Raw genomic sequence first — 20739 nt, 5'->3', positions numbered from 1 at the left:
TGTCGGGTAGCTGAACACGTCTGTGGAAACGAGATGACTCGTAAAGCTTGTTTGCCAGGTGCACAAAGTGCTCAGTGAAGCGGGTTGCAATGACTTGGTATGAAGCAAGCGACTGGGCGTCGAGTGAGAATGTCTCAAGAAGCGGGCAGGCCTCCAGACCCATGCAGTATAGTAGCGAGCATATCTGCATGTCTTCTTACGCTTGTGTCAGCTTTGTCAATAGCAGGCTGAACACTCAACTTCGTACAAATGGCTAGAAAATGCTGGCAAAATAGATCCATTCTTGAAAAGGCGGTGCAACTGCATGTTTGATTTTTCAAACAATCTTCATGTGAAGTGTCTTGTGACACTTGCAGACACAACATGGTACTTTGCTGGTGACACCTCCATTACCTCCTGGTTAGTTTCCTGCGTTTTTGAAAACTCTTTGCCCACAAGAGCACTCGCATATGGAGTAAGAACTTGTGCACATTTCCTTTCGACCTCTGAAATTTTATACGAGTAGAACTGACACGTCTTCAAAAGAGTCGCTGTATGCAATGTCTTCTGCTGTGTGGCGGCTGCAAGGTTTACCAGCTTGCCAAGAGCTTCACTCAGCTTGGTAGATGATGACAGGACTGTTTTGATGATGCCATCGTGCGCTTCAACCCGATTTGTCACAACTCCTAGTCACATAGCCCTTTCCTGCTTGTGCTCAAACAGCCGGATAAATGGAATGTTTTTTCCTGCGATTATTTCTTTGTGTGGGTCTCTGAACTAACCTCCATCATCAAAGAATGAAAATATTTACTTCGTTATGTTCAAAATGAACCCACACATATGTGTAGGCTGGGCTTTTATTAGTATGACTTCCAGTACAATAAAAGAAATGAGTGCATGCGAATTTGCACCCCCTAAACTTTGGTATGGGAAGCTTCAAAGCAATTCCTATCGCTTGTCACATAGAGGTAAACGTCACACTTTGTACAGCGCGTGCGACTTCTTGACAAGCATCCTGGCAGCCTGCAACATCTAGCATTCTTAATAGGGTCAACCATTGGAAAATGGTCAAAACCATCAACACCAGGAATTCTTGCTACCCTGATGGCTTTGTCAGCGTGCGCGTCATCAAGGCAATCTCCATCACCACTACTAGACCTGCACCATTTTGGTGATGCGCAAAGTTCTTCACCAATTGCGAGGCGAAAATTTACTAGCTCCATTACTTCATGTCGTTGGGCGTTGTTACTACTACAGTCTTCTCGGTACTCCATCCAGGCGTTCACTAGGGCTAAGTCCACCATGTGCGGACCAACTTTCATAGTCCATTACTTTGTCTTGATTGAGATGCGGTAATATTCCAATAGCTGGTCACAGACATCAACCCCTCCCATGAATGAATTATACCTGCGAACAACTGCCGGTGAAGGAACGTCAATATATTCCTTCGTTTTTTTGTACCAGCGCTTCACGGTTTCTACCGGACTTGCACCTGTGCATGTAGAAGCAATAGTAAAAGACTTACTATCTTTCCATTTCACAACAATCTTTCCATCGGCTCTTGTAAATTCTTGAAAGTTGCCTTGCTTCATCACCGTGTCACTTTTAAAATGAACATTTTTGACACGGTTTAACATGATAGTACCAGTTCTGTCAATTCTCTTGTTGATTAGTGCATCCAAAAGTGCAATGGTGGTAAAATATCTATAGAAGTACTCAGATGACTCCTTTGGCAGTGTTTGCACGAGCCTGAGGACAACGTTTGGACCAAGTCCAAGAGCAGTTCCTGCAAGTGGGGTTTATTTCCCTTGGTAGACTTCAAAGTCCACCACCAATCCAGCAGAAGTAGTTAAAGTTTTTCAAGCCAAGTGACCTTGGCTTTCCCTTTACAGACTGTCGAAGAGAGCACCTACTGGTGAACAGAATGATCTGTTCCTCAATGGAGTAACCGGCAGGCACTCTCTGTAGTTCGTGGCAGTGTTTATATACAGCATCAATGATTGGCTGCACTTTCCACAGTCCTGCTGGATTCTCCGGAGGCGTTTTGGTATCCACAAAATGTAGGCATGATCACAGGGTTTTAAATTCCTCACGCAGCATCACGTTGGTCACTTGTTCGACCTGGTACCCCCTGCGCCAATACATGTGGATGTTTGGAAGGCGGATGCGTCCCATGATAACATGCATACCAAACAGTTGGCGGATTTTCTGCGCGGTCACCTTGAGTTTTTTGCCGGTGGTTGACATGCAGTACATATTAGTTTTCTCAGACGCATTTTCAAAGAAACACCCGTCAAAGTATTGCGAAAAGCACTCGAGCGGCGTACACATGTTGGCCGCGACATTATTCTGATCGTCATCGCAGGGAGGGCACAACTTCTCCTGAAAGGACTCCTCCTACCAATAATCCTTGCCTGCTGGCTGACTTTGTGGTGCAGATGATGAACTTGGCATATTCGCGCCTCGAGCATCATCAAGCAATGCCTCACTTTGTTGATCTTCATCATCACTGCTTGCAACTTGGTGCTCGGGTAACTCCCAGTCTGGGTCGTCGTTGTCACTGATGCATTCAATATCGGAAGATTCCGACAGGTGTAAAATTTCTACCATATCTTCATTTTCTGGATTGAAGATCCCTGCAGAACAAATTCTTAAACAGCATTAGCAAGCGCCAACATCGCTCTTTGCAAAAAACGACGTCAAAGAGCTAGCGGCTTGCCTTCGATGGCTGCGTTCAAGAGCTACCATGCAGCTTGCATTCCTCGTCACATCTGCCCAACCCACACGTATTTGTGAGTGGCACTTCGCAAAGCACTCGCTAATTGTTTTCAGTGCAATCATGCCTATTTCTTTTACAAATACATGCTTTGATAAATCAGGAGGCACATTTTTGCCTCCAATTTGCCTTCCAAACGCAAATTATTAATATTATGTGCTACTTATGCCTCGGTGCCAGTGGCCGCTTGCTCCGGCTGGGTTGCGTCATTTTGAATATGCAGCGGTGGTCCCCCTGGAGGCTTGTTTGCGAACTAGCCAGATTGGTTAATTCAGGGGAACCCCTACAAATGTGATGGTTGGGCTGGACTCTGTGTGGGATGTACGAAGTAGCCAGAATAAATTGTGTACTGACAAATTTGTGTGGGCAGGGCAGGAAAGGGATAGGTGACGAACCCACATCTCACGTATATTGTCCCAGTTCTTGTTGTAGTCAAGTGCTTCTTTGCATATCTCTCAAACTCCATCCTCACCTCTTCAACCTGAGTAGCTGTTGGGACGTGAAGCATTTTCTTGAAGCTTTTCATAATGTGTTTGCGTTCATCGGCTGATTTTGCAAGCTGATTTGCTGCAGTTTGAAAAGCCTTGACAACTTGAAATTGACAAAGCTGTATTGCTGGCTTGCTGGAATACACACTCTGGATTGCACTGATGGCTGTAAAGTCTTTGTCGACCACAACCACCTTTGTTTGCTCAGCACTTGGGTTTTCCCGTACAAAGACATCGAGCACCGTAGACACATTATGGTATTGCTCGCAAGCAATGAATTCATATGCAACGACTTGACTGTTGCCACATCCATCCTGTACCAACAACACAAATAGTGAAATCTTTAGCTTGTTGTTCTTGTATGTCACGTCTAGCAGAAGCACCTCTGGAAATGACTGGAATGCATGCTGCAAAGAGAGGGGTCTAGATGAACATAACCTGAAGCACTTTATTTTCATCTGGCTCAAGCACAACCTATGCATTATGCTTGCTACGGCAATTCTCCATTTCTCGGACAAGTTGCTTGGCTTCGTCAGTACCTTGAACGATTGCCTGCACGTTGTGCAAGTCCTTTGGCAGCACTGTTCTCCCTGCAATAGCACTTTCGAGTTAGAACTTATTCATAGCCCCAAAACAAAGCAAGTGATTTCGCTTCAATCCATGAGAAGCCAAACAAAGTTAAATGCTCTGAAAACTTAATCGAAGCAAATTTTCCAAAGTAGGAAATTGAGCCTGTCAGCTGCCTAGCACAAGGCAAGAAATGTGCTCTAGATTTGACACTTTCGGCCTAAATATTTTCACATAAGAGGCGCAGTATGAGAACTAACCGAAGCATAACATTACTGCGAGCATACTGCTATACGCAACAAAAACAAATTTTACCTGTCTTCTCATTCAGCTTCCCTGCAATCACACTTGGCAATACATTGAGCTCCATGAATGGCAGCGCATAGTTCTTTTCTTCATCTGGTAGACGGCGGTTCTCTAGATATGACTGAAAGAGGTCGTTGCTTAGTTCATGACTATGGTTGCAGTTGACTTTTGTCACTTCGAGCTGCTGGGCCTCGCGACGTGCAGCAATGACGACTGTCACAGGGCAATTCTGCTTCATCGTCCTGTGCACAGAACACGTGTTTAGGTGACAGGCACGCAGCGGCACTTCGATGACTAGCGTGCTTCACTTTCCATACTTGCCTTTGCCGAGGTCGTATGCCTGTCCTCATGCATCGTAGTCCCCCTCCATGCTTGCACATGTATGTGGCATTCGCGTACTTGAGCTTAGGGTCCAGTCGTTTTCGATCACTAGACAGGCACACGGTTACTGCTTGAGAAGCTTTAGTGACGAAGTGAGCATTGTTTTGTACATGAAACTCGTGAAATGCCCATTCAAATTCCAAGAAGCTATCAAATCTCGAGCCAACTTCCATGTTACTGCAACCGCTGCATAAAAGCACACATGCGTTAAGCTTGAACAAAACATTCTGCGCGTCCTTTGGGTGCTTGACAGTGAGTGGCGACGGTTGGCAACGGTTCCAGCGCACGTCATCTCATGGCGCGGGAATCACGTCGGGCATATAGCCACTTCCAGGTGGGAAACACGACGTCATGCGTTTAGCCTCAGTCTTAGCGAAAAGCAGCTTGGCCGTGGTGCGCAGTTAAGTTTCGTGCTTTCACTGACAAGACAAGTTCATGGTGCTTTCTGTGATGCCCAACATTATTGTAACTAATTTCGTTACTTTTTGGGGTACTTCTCAAGCGCAGTCGCCGCACCTGGCCTTGTGATGCAGTTAGCGAAAAACAGCTCAGCTGTGTGGCACAGTTTTTTCTTGGGTACTAAATCTTACTGCGACAAGTTTGTGACAATTTTTATGGCCCTGCAACAACTTAAGCCTTTTTTCAGTGCTCACGCTTGTCAAAAACAACAAGATTGCCACGAGTGATAACACGGGAGTGTATAGCTTGTGCCGGCGGAACGCGCAAAAGATAATGCCAAGGAGCTCAAATGCCAGGAACTACCCAAGTGAAAATATCCCATGTGGTCCCACTTGATTCCCAACTGGTCCCTATTGAACTCGCTTATGGTGAAATTCTCAGTTGGTTGTGGTCCCAGCCCCCACTAGGACCAGCTGGAACCAGTGGGCACTAATATTGCAGCAGCTCCATACGTTCAAGGTGCCCATTGGTAGCCGTGCGTTCAGAGCTGCTACTAAACAAGGGCAATTAGGCCACTTCTTTCGTGAAGTTCATTTATTAACATCCTACGGATGGACCTTTTCCATTCCATTGGATAGTGCCAGTTGCTTGTGAGATTTTCTCACGTCTTGGATTTTCTCAGTCAGGAGTTTTATTACTGAGGCCACAGTTGCAGTGGTGTCTTCTTCTTTCAACTGGCCCCAGTAGCAGTCTGTAGCTGCAAAAAAAAAGATAATAATAATTCGTACAGCAGTGCATAAGGTTCAATAATGTTGGCAAAATGTCAAGAAAATTAAGATTTTTATGGAGACAAAGCCAAAATCTAGACATATGATGTGCCATTATAGATATTTCAAGGTTGCAGGAATCTATATATAAGCAAATATTTCCGTTATATCTGTCGCAACGTTCACTTTTTCAGGGGTAAGTCCCCAGCTGCTCTTTGCTTGGGTGCAGCAATGCCAGTCACACTCCTGTTTACAAGGCCATCTGTGCCCCATATCGCTTGAGCGGTGGCTTTGCATACAAGCGTTCGTTCTTTGTTGTTTAAAATTTTTGCTGCTTGGCTTGCAGGAACAATCACACCTTCTGGCAGATGAAACTGAAAGGAACAAAAAAACATCCATACTCATATTGTTTGAAAAAGAGGATCTCCCTAAATGAATTGTGCAACCAGCTGTCTTATCTAAATTTGTCCAGTTATATTAGTTGTTAGAGCACTGAGAGAACAGAAAAATTCTGAAAAGAAGGATGTGAAATGGAGCTGGGTTGTATGTGCTTTCATTGACTGAAAAAGGAAAGCAGGGTTTGCTCATCAGAAAGTATGTTCTTTGACATGCCCACGAACCTTCAGTTTCAGTGACAGAAAAATTAATTATGGAGCTTTGCGTTCCAAAACCACGATTTAGTGGGGGACTCCGGAATAATTTGGACCACCTGGGGTTCTTTAACGTGCACCTAAATCTGAGCAGACAGGTGTTTTCGCACTTTGCCCCCGCTGAAATGTGGCCGCCGTGGCCGGGATTTGATCTCACAACCTCGTGCTTGGCAGCCCAACACCATAGCCACTAAGCAACTGCGGTGGGTCGTCTCAGTGACTGAAACATCAGGGAATAAACTTCAATATAATCATAAGTAAAATGGAAACTACTGCCATGCAAAATGGGTAAATACAGTTTAGGCAGCATCCATTTCTCACATCTCGTTATGACAGTGACAATTTTATGGGCTGTGTGAAGGGCTAGCGTGCCAATATTACCTTTTGAACCACTAAACATGAAAAGAATGTTAAAACAGTGTACAATGGTACTCACTGATCCATCAGGGAGGCGTACAAAGCCTTTCTCAGACACTAGATAAGAATAAAAACAATCAAATCTTTGAGGCACCTTTAATGCCACTGTGTATGCAAATAAGTGTTTTAAAACAAGCTTAGTATTGAAATAATGCTAACTAGACACCATTACATTATGTTCGACACAAGTAAATAGCATGGCTGCTATAAGAAACAAGCTGAGCTATACAAGATTTAGAGAGCAGAGAAATATAAGATTCTGGTAATTACTTCGGCATAAAAAGGAAACATTTGATCAGTTGCTTTATGAATAGTGGCATGGGTGGCTGAAGGCATTTACAATTGTTAGATATGTGAGTGCTCACATGCACTCTGTAAGAGTAAAGCAAATAGCAGCAGAAGCAGGATTAAGTGAGTCTGATGGAGTTCGCTAGAACAGTGTAAAGCTCACTCATATTTTCGCATTCACAAAAGCATTGTTGAGAGAGAATGGGAATAAAAGAACATACTCGGTATGCCAGGTGTGTCACCCCCCTGGGCGTTGCCGTTATGAAAACACCGGTCATCATCTGTAATACCAGAGTGCATGCTAGTTAATTAAAAATCACGCCCTTAAACTTATGTGTTAAAAAATAATCAAAATTGCAGGGTTTAATAGAGAGTTTTAGATTAGGGGGACGCAAGTGTTAGGGCTCCCTCACTGCAGTGTGGGTCATGAGGTATGCTGTAGTAGTGGAGGGCTCTGAATTAATTTTGGTCACATCGCCGTTATTTAGCATGCACCCAAAGCACGGTACACGAGAATTTTTACTGTCTGAATTGGAATGCGACCACTATGGCCGGGAGTAGAACCTGTGAACTTGTGCTCAGCAGCAGAATTCCATAGCCATTGAGCCTCTGCAATGGGTAATGTGTTTATAAGTATGTTTTCAACCTTTCTTCAGAATCATTTTTAAAAGGCTTTTGGCTCAATAGTGTTGAAAGTGCCCATATGACACAAATACAAATCTCTGAAAATAGTTCACTGAAAATTCATTTGACTGAAGATGCTTTTAGCTGAATGTGAGAGGAACTGAAAGCACTTGCCTTCTGTCATTGGACTTTGCACTAGGTGATCTGCTCCTGCAGAGAAAGCATCAAATTATTGTGGTGAGATATTAGTACTTCAGGTCAGTATAAGAAAGTTTATCCGCCCAGTAATTAAGGCTATAATCACACATAGAGAAGCAAAAAGATATTTTCTGCCAAACCACAGCTCTCCATGTACTAACCTTGCCTGGTGTGAATGGCTTTTTCTGGAATGAAGTACAGTGAAACACTTTAAAGAAAACTGAGTCGCTTAGAAATAATATAAGTATTCCAGAAATGGTCCCAGAAGTATAGAGGAAATGCATTGGTGATCCAGCCACTGCAACTTTTGGAGCAATTTTTGGAGCAGATAAAATGCTGCTTTGGAGCAACTTTGTATCAGAACTCGATTTTGGAGCAGCAACTACCGTATAAACGCGTGTAAGGGCCGCACTTTTTTTTACAAATTCGAGGGCCTATTTTCGGGGTGCGGCCCATACACGCGACATACGAAAAAAAAATTTTTTCAAGTAAAAACAGACCAATAAGTGAATGCGCGTTTATTTACAATAATCCTCATCAATCATCACTATTTACAATCAGTCATCATCACTCGCGGAGTCCTCAGACTCCGAGCTGGTGCTGCATTCTTCTGGCTCATCACCCCACAAGTCGTCGTCTTCAGTTCCGTCCAAATCGTTGGAAATCCGGTCACTTTGAAGCTGCGGGATACAATGTCCGTAGACACCGAATTCCACGCGGTCAAAATCCAGCCCAGCACAGTCGCGAGCGGTGCCCTCTTGAGCCGCCCGGTCGGAGTCTCATCGTTATCGCCGTTTGCAATCCATTCCGAGTATTGCCTCCGGAACTCAACCTTAAAAGGCCGGTTAATGCTCACGTCCAGTGGTTGCAGCACGCCGGTGAGGCCGCCCGGAATAACGGCCATGTCTGTGCGGATACTGCCCAGTTGTTTTTAGAGCGCAGCTCTTTGGCGTCCGTTCCTGGGTTTCGCGTCGTCGTCGTCGTTGTTGTCGTCGGCCTCGTAACCAGCTCGCCGACGAATCTGCTGCTCCGCCGCCGCGCATGCGCGCTGTCGGTTGTCCGGGCGAGGGAGGATGATGGAAGGGAGGAGGAGAGCTTGTGGAGGAGGGCTGGCTACACAAATGGCTCTTTGGCGTCCGTTCCTGGGTTTCGCGTCGTCGTCGGCGTCGTCGTCGGCGTTGTCGTCGGCCTCGTAACCAGCTCGCCGACGAATCTGCTCCGCCGCCGCGCATGCGCGCTGTCGGCTCTCCGGGCGAGGGAGGATGATGGAAGGGAGGAGGAGAGACTGTGGAGGAGGGCTGGCTACACAAATGGCTCTTTGGCGTCCGTTCCTGGGTTTCGCGTCGTCGTCGGCGTTATCGTCGGCCTCGTAACCAGCTCCGCCCCCCTTTCATCCCCCCAGCGCTAGCAGCGACCGACTGATACCGCTTTCGTGAGTCCGCTACCGCACTCACGAAAGACGTCGTGCACTTCCTGCAACTCGCATTAACCGTCCATCGATCCACACCGATGTTAGTAGTGGGGGACATTAATGTTGACATAAAGACAAACAGCAATTTCCTAACACTTATGCGGGAGAACATCCCGTTCCTCTCGCTCGTAACGCGTCCCACGGCTGTGACAACCTTGCGAGGCACTTGTATAGATCTCGTCTTTGAGAATCAAGCATTGGTGTACCAAGTCGAACATATATCAGTCTATTTCTCCTACCACAAAGCTTCCTTCATGACTGTCAAGAACTGTTAGTGGAGTCTTTGTTAAAGGAATACGTGTGAAAAATAAAAAAAAATTCTGTGATAGCGCATACATGTGTTGCTCGATTTCTTTGCCTCAATCTATCGAAAAGGTGAAACAGCTTATTTGCTGCGCTCAAATTTCGCATTAGGAAGTAACGTAATCGTCGGTAATTTTTTTTGACTCTATCCGTCAAATGACCGCGGAAGCTATCCAAGACGAGCAGCGATCGTTTGGCCAACATCGCGCCTGGGCGATTCTGCCAAACGCTCTTGATCCAATCGAGGACGAGCTCATCATCCATCCAGCCCTTTTCTTGGGCTCGAACTACAATTCCCTTGGGGAAAGCCTCATTCGGAATCCTCTTCCTTTTCAAAATCACATACGGGGGCAGCTTCCGCCCGTCTGCAGTGACGCACAGCATAACTGTGCACCGTTGGCGCTCCGCGCCAGTTGTCCGCACAGAAACGCTCTTCTTTCCTTTAAGCTCAACTGTGCAGTTCTCAGGACAGTCGAACCACACGGGGGTCTGGTCGGCGTTTGCTATTTCCGACAACATGTAGTTGTGCTCATGGCGCATCCCGATCACGTACCTTTGAAAGTTCAGCACCTTGTCGGTGTAGTCGGGGGGCAGCCTCTGGCACAACGTGGTCCTTCGCCGAAAGGATAGGCCCTTCCTCTTTAAAAATCTCCGCAACCAGCCGACGCTACCTTTGAACTCCTCGCGGGGTATGCTTCTCGCACGCGCCAAAGCTTGCGTCTTCACGCGCAGCATGTCCGTCGTCAGCGCATATCCATTGTTCCGCACTTCCATTGCGTAGCGGAACAGCTCTTCTTCGAGCTCAGGATATTTGCATGGCTTGCCTCGAAAAGCACGCCTTTTGGAGCTGGTGGTCTTCAACGCATCCTTCTGGTTGCACCACCTTCGGACGCACTTCTCGTCCACGTCAAATTTTCTACCCGCCGCACGCTTGCCATGGTCGAGGGCAAACTCCACTACCTTCAATTTAAAGCCTGCCGTGTAGCTATTGATATGTTTGCCCATCGTGCTAGAATGGCAACGCTCGATGGCAATTCGTGAAAAATAAAGCAGAGCACACACGAGAGCCGCAACAACAGCGTGCGCCCACGCCAACAACGCTGCTACAACTCGCGTGCCTTCGACAGTCGCAAAACAAAGCCGGCGTGGCCAGCATGGTGGCCAGGGCTGATGATACCGATGACGATATGGATTGCGGAAGCTCGCGGCAGAAAGAAAATATGATGATGATGATGACCCGCGACATCGGCGCCATCCGTGGGCGGCATCTGGAAGCTTCCGTGCGCGCGCATTTTGAAGGCTAATCACACGTGGGTCGTGGAAAGTTCGGGGTGCGGCCCTTACACGGATATTTTTTTTTTAAATATTTGCTTCGGGAAGTTGGGGGTGCGGCCCATACACGGGTGCGGCCCTTACACGCGTTCATACGGTAATTGCACAGGGATAGCTCTCTCATGACCACTAAAACTAAGGCTTTGGTGACTGCCACAGTTCTATAAAGTAATATTTGTCATAATTCTCAATTACCAGATTCATCTTATATACGTGCACATTTTATGAACCAGTCCATCAGATTTAATGCACTACTGCAAATGAAGGCAAAAGTACAGGTGTGGCACTAGCTTATTAAAGTGTAATAAATGTTTTGACAAAGATTCCAAAAACCAAACTGCAAGGGGTGTCTTTTGAATTTTCTTTTATTTACAGAACAAGGATGTGCATGTTCCTGCATTTACTGCCTTTTACTCACCTTCTCATTCAGTTCTTCCAGCTGTGAGAGGGTTTGGCACAAAGTGGAGTTGCCTTCAGCTAATAAAGTTTGCCCAGCTTCAACTTGTTCTAGGCTCTTAGAATTCAGACCAGAAGAAATGATGTCTTCTGCTTGCTTCAGCAATGCCCTGCATGAGGTAGCCTTTTCTTGCAAGCTCTTTTGGAGCCACTTTTCGTTGACAATATCAGAACCAGTGTATTTGCCTCCAAGCCTTTTCCTGCTTTCCGATGATGCGCACTTGCAGGCTCTGGATCTTACACTTTGCAGCAGCCCTGTAGACAAGGGCACTTTACTCCCAGGTGAAAATAATTTGCATTCCCAGCTGGATTATGAAACCGGAAATTTTTCCCAGCTGGAAAGAATTTTATTCCCAGCTGGAAACCTCATAATTTCCAGCTAGAATCTGCTGTATTTCCAGTTGGGACCAGTACACATTCCAGCTGGAAGGTTCAGTGGTTCCAGCTGGAGCCAGAAAATGTTTCTGCTACATTTCCAGCTTTAATCCACTGACCAGCCACTTTGATGTTGAGTCATGTACAAGTGAAATCCCAGGGTGTAGGTTCGCATCAAGTAGGATACAAACTGGCCAGACCTCACATGGATCTTAGCTCGCTGTCGCAAGTCACAGTTAGTTGCTAATGTGATTGGCCACCGGACCAGCTGGTCCAGTGAAAATACACACAGCCAACACAGCACAGTGCTGAAACTTTAAATAATTTATTTGAACACTTGCAGCAAGGATTGCGGAAGCATATCTTGCATCTCCCTCAAGATGTTGTATACACTTGCACGTCTCCTTGTACATCATCTGAAAGAAATATTTAAACACGGTGAGTGAAATTTAAAACAATCATGACTTTAATCCACTCAGGTCCAGTAAACAATGGCCTTTACCAAAATCACGTGGATTGCATCAACATTAGCTTCAAAAATGGTGAGAGACCTTTTGTGGCCCTCGGGGTCCATGTTGCTGCTGCCCCTTGTTTCGTAAGACTGAAAAATTAGGTGAAAACAGTGAATGACTGCACCCTTTCACCTCAGTGGACTGTCGAATGAACCAAATACTCATTTCAATACAAAACGTTTCAACTGCAATAAACATTTCATTAAGAAATATGTAATTTCCCACACCACGATTCAATCTGGTGCAAGACGTACCTACCTGCACAGTTTCCACATGCAAGACCTTGTTGCAGTCAATGTCGATCAATGAGTAAGTACCATACTTGGCAGAGTGACCCGGCGAATCAGCTCTTCCATCCCCAGCAACACGCAGTGGCTTCCTAGCGAGTTCTCCAAAAAGCAGTTTTGATGCTTAATCCAGACCTGCACAAGAAGATTTACAATTAGAGAGTAAACACTCTTATATGAACTAATTTTAACTGCCTTCATTACGAACTAATAATCATGTCATATACCTTAGTGATTGCCGGAATCAGAAGAGATAGAATCAGAAGATCAGAAGGTAACCATAAGGGCACACTATTCCTATACTCTTAGGGCTCTAAGAAATCTGGAAGCATTGCACCCTCAGTATAGGGCTGCTGCTGGTAGTAACACATTTGCAGCTGCTTTCCTCTGAATCATCGGCTGGTTTGTCCACGTAGAAACATGCAGGTTTTTGCACATCCTTTTAACTCGCAGCAGTGTGCCTTTTATTCCTTTATCAACAGCTGAGTGCACTTCTCCACATACTGGGCTTGTTAAAAGCAGCTGGTGAAGTGAGGATTCAAACACAATAAATTTTCGCTCTTCATGTAGGGACGGTGATGCGTAGTCAAGATCCTCTCTGAAATTTGCATAGGCCATGTCAGTACTGTACTGCAGTACTGCAAACACTTTTTCACATACCTGAGACCACTAGTGTCAGTTAATGCATACGAAGAATCAATGTTCCTACCCTGCGTGTCATTTCCAGATTCTGTCTCAGAAAGTCGGATATGGGTTCAAGGCACACTGGTGATGATGTTTGTGGCATCTCAAAGCAGTATGTCTGGACAGCATGAGACTGCATGTTGACTTGTGTCTGCATTCCTACAAAGAGTGATGTATGAATATAGGATGTGCAGAAAACCTTATGGGGTAACGAAATGTTTACTAATCGTGAGATAACCACAAAATATCGAAATATGTATACAGTAAAATGTAGCTACAAACTCGTCCTGGACACGCAAAAATACTTACCCTGACTTCGGCAGATGACCGTTGTTTGAACTGCTGCATCTGACTGATTTTTCAGGTCTGGTGCCTCACTGTTTCTAGCCATTTTGGTAAAATCTAAGCCAGCATGCTCAATGGTTTCTGATTCTGGCTCCTCTTGATGCGCTCTTAGAATTCCATCACCGGTCTGGTCTCCACATCCGCCACTGTGAGCTAAAAGACATCATGAAGAACAATGCGCAACAGTGAAGAAGACAAAAAAATTGTGCTAATTATTGCGGCTGCGACTTACCTGACTCCAGGGACTTGCCGACAGGGTTGTCTTTCTGTGCGGTATCTTCTGCCCCAGCATTTGCACTGCTGCATTCCGGTGACATTCCATCAGATGTAGCAGTTGGTAGTGGGGGTGTATGGTCTGGTTCCTCCATACTTTCACCAAGAAGTTGATCAATTATCTAAACACGGAGGAATAAGATTTCAGAGTGCAGCTCATATGCGCTGTTCCTGCACTTCGCGTTGGCATCGCCTCTGTCCCTCGCTGTAACCCAGCTCCACAGACAGTGCGAGCGCGCTGCTCTAGCTGCGTGCACTTCCGCCGCAATGTCGCATGCGAATCTTGCTCTCCACTTCGCTCATCCTCCAGTGCCACCCCTCCGCGGCAGTAGCCACAGCACCGGCTCGGCCAAGCCGAAACGCAGAGCCATCTCCGTTATTGCACCCCTTACCCCCCCCCCCCCCTTTCCTCTGCGGTGGCGACCGACCTCAAGCCGACCGCAAGTTCGATTGCCGAAGCGCCAGCTAGGAGCGCTTAATGCATAGCTGCCTCCGTTCGGCACTGTGTGTTGCGTATGCGGTCGCCTACGGTTGAAATAAGACAGCAGCTGCCCTCAAAAATTGCATTACCAAGAAGCATAATCGCAGGCCGATTTTTTAGGCACAGCCTGCAGTATTGCCACCAACAAGGAACCCAAGTGGTGAGCAGGTAACATGCACATCAGCACATTTGTGCTAGCTAACGCGCCCGCTCCCCTTGTTTCATCGCAGCCGAGCACTCCTTTTCTTGGTGCAAACGAGATGGCGCCACCAGTCTCATGTCGTGCCCGTCTTCGTCGGCTGCAGACACGCTCGACCACGCCCTGACTTTCCCGAACGCCACCGAAGCTCGTTCTCCGCCAAAGCCGACCGGCGATGCGCAAGTCCCGACAACCTCCCCTTCCTGCCGATGATTACAAGTTGGCGGTTCATCCACGGAATGGCCTGCAGCTCAACAAGGTGATCCCAGGGAAGTTAGTAGACGCCATCACAAATGAGGCAAAGCTACAAATGGGCTCCACCGGATTCAAAATACGCATCGATGAAGAACAAAACATCCTTGTTCTGAGCACTGCCTCAGAAGCTACGGCCTCAGCACTAAGCAAGATGCAAAAAATTACAATTGATGCAACAACATATGATATTGCATAATACGGAATTTCGCCCGATAACTCTTGCAAAGGGGTAATATACAACATCGATCACGACCCCACACCCGAAATGTTACTTAAACGCATTAAATCTCCCGAGTACAAGGTGCTAACATGTAGAAGACTGGGAAACACAACCACCATGGTAATCACATGCCTGGGAAAAACAGTATCATATTACATCGAATTTTCCGGCCTTCTTCTGTGGTGCTATCTCTACAAGAGAACCGTGCCACATTGCCGAACCTGCAACGACACGGGCCACAGAGAGGACGTCTGCCCGTGGCCCCCCGCCACACCCAAGTGCAGAGAGTGTGGCACTTCGCTAGCAACGGAGCAGCACGAGTGCCACCCTCGGTGCTCTCTGTGCGGTGGAAATCACCCGACGGCAGCGAAAACCTGCCCCAACAGGTTCCTGCCACCTGTCAACCGCCGGAAACCGCAGCCCGCCCTGAGAGCAGGCTCCCCGTCTCCGAGGCCACGGGGCGAACGCTCAGCATCCCGCAAGTCATGGTCCCCGAAAAGACGCGGAGCTGTTCAGGGGAGGAGCAGTTCCAGGCCACGTTCTGGTTCCAGGCGCAGGAACTCATCATGATGACGGATGCCATCCCATGGCAGGACCTCAAGCCGTGGTCGTTCCTTAAGCGGCAGGAGGGGAAACAAGGGAGCAGCGCAGGTCACGCAGCAGGTGAGCTGGGCACAGGTTGTTTCTCCCAAAGCTCTTCCCCCCCCCCTGTTGACTCGGAGCTGGCACACGCCCAGATTAGGCGTCTCACTGAAGAAAACGCAACACTCAAAGCAGAAATCACTAGCGTACACGCAGAATTCGTACCACTTAAACATGAACTGCTTGGAAGAAGTAGCACTACCCCTACACAAAACACTTCAACCTCACCCTGGATAAGCGGAAACGGGAAGAGCAGCCAACTCACACACTCACTTCAAATCCAACACCGCAACGAGCAACCGCGCAGCCTACAGCACTGCAGGGAGTCATACCCGTCCAATATGCCAGTCTCCAGAAGGTAGAAGAGGTAGTAGCAAAGGCAATTCAGAGCCTTCAGACATCCCTACAAGCTACTATGCAGCAACAACAATTCGCAACTCAACAACAACACTCTAACACTCAGTTGGCGGAACACATCATGAGACTAGAGGAGCGCATACTAGCACTGGAAGCTCGTCAAAGCCGGCGCCCCAAGAAAACAGTTCATCAGACCCTACCGGAATTGCCAGAGTCTCTGGGCTCCCCAGAACCCCATCTTGTGCACGCATCACTACCCCTTGATAACCAAGATGGCTCCTCCTCAACATATATGCAGTATGCACGGGGGCTCCGCAGGCAAAACCACGGTGTGGCAGTGGAATTTCCGGGGCTACAAGAACAAGTATGGATTACTGATGCAATACATTGATACATCAACAAGGCCACCTGAAATCATCGCACTGCAAGAAACGAACACACACGTCCGCCTACCCGGATACGTCACGTATGGCACCGATACAGGCGACAGCCTTCACACCCTGGTCAGTAAGAAGCTAGTGGCCGTTCAACACCATCTCCAGCAATCCGAACCGCTTGCCATTCTACTCGAAATTATCCCACAGGCAACAAAGAAGGGTCCCATGTTTGTTCTAAACGTCTACTGTTGGCCGAAAAGTGCGCCATCAGTCCTCAAACCGGTTTTGGAGCAAGCCACGCACGCAGCAGGCAACCACCCGCTTCTATTAGTCAGCGACTTTAATGCAGCCCACCCCCTTTGGGGTTATACGTACACCAACCCCAGAGGAAACATGCTTCACAAAGTTATTGAGAACATGGATCTCACACTCGTCAATGATCCAAGGAATAGCACGAGGCTCGGCACAAGTGTTCAAAGAGACACGAACCCCGACTTAACCCTCTCCAGAAGTATCCCCCAAGCTTGCTGGACCAATCTGGAGGAGTACCTAGGCAGCGACCATGCGCTGATAGCCACCACTCTCCATGGGCTCGAATACAAAGCCAGGATAGGCACTGCTCGCCTCACAGATTGGACCAAGCTGCGGGAGATAAGAGAAGAGCTGCGAACGAACAGAGCCAACAGTGCCAACAGAAGCTGCGTGATCCAGTCAATTAAGGACTGGATCACGCAGCTTCACCAGGATGTAAAGGCGCACACCAAAATGCTTGAAACATCCAGCACTACTCCGAGCATCGACACTCGCTTGCTCCACTTGTGGGAAGCCCGGCGTAGCCTGCTGAAGCGTTGGAAAAGGCAAAGAATAAATCGCAAGCTCAAGAGGCGAATAGCACTACTCACACAAGAGGCTGCGGAATATGCTACCACGCTGTGCCGAGAGAATTGGCTATCCCTCTGTGACAGCTTGAGAAAAGACTGAGTACTTCCAAGACGTGGAAGTTATTGAGGTACTTAATCAACCCGGCCAGCAGCAAAATGGAATCCCACTACAATATGGCCCGAGTAATTCAACAGTTTCCTGGAAACAAGGCGGACCTCCTTTTGACTCTCAAAGCCCAGTACTTCCCCACACAGCCATCGGAGCCTCTGCCACCCTACACTGGCCCCCCTAAAGTGCTCCTAGATGAGGACATTCATCTACATAAAGTAACAGCGGCGATAATGGGCTTGAGACGCCACACAGCCCTGGGAACAGACCAAATTACCAATAAGGCACTTGTAAATCTTGACAGCCCCTCGCTACTACAGCTTACCGCTCATCTTAACGAAGTATGAAGGAAAGGAAACCTTCCCGAGGACTGGAAAATGGCCGAGGTTCGTCTGATACCGAAGCCAGGCAAGCCACCAGCCATTGAGAACTTACAACCGATCTCCCTCACTTCGTGTGTAGGAAAGCTCCTAGAGCACATCGTTCTCAACCGGCTACAACCATTCCTGGAAGACTCGGGGAAACTTCCAACAACGATGATAGGATTCCGTCCACACCTCTCAACTCAAGACATCCTACTTCAGCTGAAAGAGGAGGTGATTCTACCAGCGACACGCAACTCCCCCGCGGCTATCCTCGCCTTAGATCTTAAAGGGGAACATTACCATCTGGTCGTCCACAGGGTCCATCGGGGAAATGGAGAACCGCTTGCAGGAAGCTGCAGACGTGGTGAGCGACTATGCTAAGTCATGCGGGCTCAGCTGCGCCCCCCAAAAGTCGGAGCTACTCCTGGTCTCACCGCGAAAGAAGCACACATCCGACTCGCCCACTATCAACATACAACTGGAGGGACACACCATCGTTCCGTCTCGGAGCGTAAAGATATTGGGAATGGTTTTCCAGTCGGATCGCACCAATACAATATTAATTCAAAAGCTTAAGAATACAACAGCCCAAATTACCCTCATGACCTGGCGAATAACAACCAAGAGGCAAGGCATGGGGGAGGCGGACACGCTTCGGCTTGTCCAAGCCTTCGTCGTGTCTCGAATAACTTACGCTATTCCATACGCACTTCTCAACGCGACGGAACTCAAGAAAATCAACACAATGATCAGAAAGGCATATAAGCAGGCGATGGGCTTGCCAATCAGTACGTCCACAGAACGCCTACTACAATTAGGTGTGCACAACACGGCCGAGGAGCTGATAGAGGCACATTTATCCAGTCGGCGAACAAGGCTGGCAGTTATGGAAGCGGGGAGGTCCAATCTCTTATGCCTGGGGCTTTCTGCCCCTCTGAGCCATCCGCCGCCTCAGACTGTGAGCTTACCCCGTGCCATCCAGAGCAACATCACCGTACGTCCTCTACCTCGAAATATGCACCCAGTGCACCACGCAGAGCGAAGGGAGGCCCGCGCCCTGGCCATACACAAGCGATATAGGACTCTACCCTCTACAGCCTACACGGACGTGGCTTCTTACCCCAGACGTGCAGCCACGACAGCCACCGTTGTTGTCAACGAAGAACATTGGACCAACATTTCACTCGCACAATACAATCCCCTCCAAGCCGAGGAAGTGACCATAGCCTTCGCGCTCTCCCAAACAGAAGTTGAAGTCATAGTGACCGACTCCCAACACGCGTGCCGCAACTTTGCTAGCAGCAGAATTCATACCACTACGCTATTACACTATTACACTACTACGCTATTACACTATCATCTCCACATGAATGGTTGAGACTAAAATCTTTGATCTCATTTCCTTGCACATACTGCATAGAGCGTAAACCACTGACAGTATCGATAAAATGTAATTTAAGCACTGAAACTTCGTGACCACCGTCCTCGAAACTAAAGCAACCAGTACAAGAATGTCTGCATAAAAGCATAATTGTCAGAATAAATAATTTAAATGTCATTGTCGAGGGTACAAATCACTACTACGACTTCTAGGACTGCTATTCTACATAGACATGTTACACATCCCATGCCCAAGGTTATCTTCGAGGCTTGTGCTTAACATATCAATTGCGTTTCTTTTCCTGCCCTAAACTTAGGTCTCCAAGAGTTTGAGCGCATCTGGAACATGCCACACTGCCTAGGCGCAATAGATGGAAAGCATGTCAATATTGAGTGCCTGAACAATTCAGGCAGTGTGGACAGAAGCTATAAATATGCTTTCAGCAATTTGATGCTTGCGATCAATAATGCATACTACAGGTATGGAAGTACAGTTGCTTTACTCACGAGTGCTTGGAGCTGTTGTATATGCTGTGCCTAACTGATTTTCTGTTCTTGGTAATCGCCAGCTTTTTTTTGTGTGTAGTGGTGGGTGTCAATCCCAGAGAGCACGATGCCATGTGGTAGATGCATAAGAATCATATACGGCCTCTAAGTAGTCATCCGTAGTGTTAATGTTGGAAAACAGCCAGTAAGGGATGCTTGCGTAAGAACTTATAATGAAAACAGAAAGATACACTCCATGCAACTTTATTTTTCAAAAAACACCTTTCAAGTAAATTTGAAAACTGCTTTTTGCTTTTTACTAATCACTGTAAGTCACTTACGGATAGACCTTGTCAGATTCTGACTAGAGCCTTTCTAGCTCTGTCACCTATTAAACCACTTCAAAGGATGAGGAAGGTTATAGTTGTATCATTTAGTTGGTATTTGAGCTGCATGTTGATGTATGCAATAGACCAACTGTCATGATGAGTTTTCATGTGAGTGACATGGCAGCCATAGCAAGTTAAATGTGCCTATGTTTCCTTGAACCAAACCATATGAATATAACAAAATTTGTTTCCATTACACTCTTAGGTTCTTGTTTGCAGAAGTAGGCCACAATGGCAGCGAATCAGATGGGGGTAATTTTGGCTGGAGCCCACTCTTCAAGAGAGTTGACAAAAGCCTGCAAGGGATTCCTGAAGACTCTCTTTTGGCCGACATTGGCAGCAAACCCTACTTCTTTGTACGAGACAAAGCAGTTCCTCTTAAAACCTACCTTATGAGGCCGTATGCGAGGAAGAGTAATACCATTACCTTCATAATTTCTTGGCCATTACAGTACCAGCCTATAGCTAGATCTTGAGGGGTGATTTTACACACCTTTAAGGGTCTTGTAATATCATATTATATGTGTCATCAGCCAGTGCTGCAATTTTATGCAAATGATGGATTGTATACAAGCATGGAAAGATCCTTTTCCTCCATTGACCTAAACCACTATAAATGTTGCCATCGCAGTTATTTCTGTAGCGCATTTGTTGCGGTAAACATGTACTGTGCTAGAACTTTGGGATAATTTATACGTGCAAATTTACACAACTTTCTAA

General features: G+C 47.0%; 1 long non-coding RNA gene across 2 annotated transcripts in view; it reads left to right on the top strand.

The window, feature by feature from the left end:
* Nucleotides 1–20739, top strand: part of LOC139057645 (uncharacterized) — a 144351-nt gene that overhangs the window by 115983 nt on the left and 7629 nt on the right. The window contains exon 2 of one of the 2 annotated variants that reach the window (XR_011512960.1): nt 15420–15696. The exons of the other annotated variant lie outside the window; for it this stretch is intronic. This is a non-coding gene — a long non-coding RNA (uncharacterized lncRNA). The remainder of the gene's footprint in view (nt 1–15419; nt 15697–20739) is intronic. 2 annotated transcript variants of the gene reach the window in all.

This window comes from Dermacentor albipictus, chromosome 3, assembly GCF_038994185.2.
Source record: "Dermacentor albipictus isolate Rhodes 1998 colony chromosome 3, USDA_Dalb.pri_finalv2, whole genome shotgun sequence".
NCBI lineage: Eukaryota > Metazoa > Arthropoda > Arachnida > Ixodida > Ixodidae > Dermacentor > Dermacentor albipictus.
The sequence above is the reverse complement of the archived record's forward strand: the minus strand, read 5'-3'. Positions and strand labels throughout refer to the sequence as shown.